The sequence below is a fragment of the Mandrillus leucophaeus genome, unplaced genomic scaffold (genome assembly GCF_000951045.1).
Source record: "Mandrillus leucophaeus isolate KB7577 unplaced genomic scaffold, Mleu.le_1.0 Scaffold401, whole genome shotgun sequence".
NCBI lineage: Eukaryota > Metazoa > Chordata > Mammalia > Primates > Cercopithecidae > Mandrillus > Mandrillus leucophaeus.
Genome location: NW_012104266.1, coordinates 1,017,372 through 1,018,671, shown reverse-complemented (window position 1 = coordinate 1,018,671; position 1,300 = coordinate 1,017,372).

Sequence of the window (1,300 nt, the reverse complement as noted above, 5' to 3'; positions counted from 1 at the left end):
AGGATTGCCTCAAACTAAAAAAACTGTGCTAAAGTGGAGACAACCCATGAACTGGAAAAAAACTTGCAAATTATACATCGGGTAAGGGGCTAATATCCAAAATATACAAGGAGCTCCAACTGCTTAATAATAAGAAAACAAACAACCTTATTAAAAATGGGCAAAGGATATTTCTCAAAAGAAGTCATACAGGCTGAGCGTGACAGCGCGCATCTGTAATCCCAGCAGGTTGGGAGTGCGAGGCCAGAGGATCTCTTCAGCCCAGGGGTTCCAGACGAGCCTGAGCAACATAGGGAGACTCTGTCTCCACCAAAAAAAAAAAAAGAAAAAAGATTAGCTGGGCATGGTGGCACATGCCTGTGGTCCCAGTTACTTGGGAAGCTGAGGTGGGAAGATTGCTTGAGCCCAGGAGGCCGAGGCTGCATGATTGCGCCACTGCACTCCAGCCTGGGTGACAGAGTGAGACCCTGCCTCCATCAACAACACAAAAACCCCAAACAAAACAAAACCAAACAAACAAAAGAGATAACATACATATGGTCAATAGATATCACTCGTCAATGAAAAAGTGCTCAACATCTGTACCCATGATCTTAGCCGAAAGGCCAAGAAGCGATTCAACATATCTAATCATCAGAGAAATGCAAATTAAAACTACAAGGAGATATTTTACCTCACTCCTGTTAGATTGTCTGTTATTAAAAAGATGAAAGATAAATACTGGCGAGGAAGTAGAGAAAAGGTAACCCTTATAAACTGTTGGTGGTATTGTAAATTAGCATGGCCATTTTGGAAGACAGTATGAAAGTTCCTCAAAAAACTAAGAATAGAATTACCATATAATCCAGTAATTCCACAACCAGAGATATTCCCAAAGGAATTGAAATCAGTATGCTGAAGAGATGTTTGCACTCCCTTGTTCATTGCAGCATTATTCACAACAGCCAAGATATGGAAACAACCTATGTATCCATCAAGGGATGAATGGATTAAGAAATGTGGTATACGGCTAAAGTGCGGTGGCTCATGCCTGTAATCCCAGCACTTTGGGAGGCCGTGGTGAGTGAATCATGAGGTCAGGAGTTCAAGACCGCTTGACCAACATGGTGAAACCCTGTCTCTACTAAAAATACAAAAAATTTAGCCGGGCGTGGTGACAGGTGCCTGTAATCCCAGCTACTTGGGAGGCTGAGGAAGGAGAATCGCTTGAACCTGGGAGGCAGAGATTGCAGTGAGCCGAGACTGCACCACTGCACTCCAGCCTGGGTAACAGAGTGAGACTCCATCTAAAAAAAAAAAA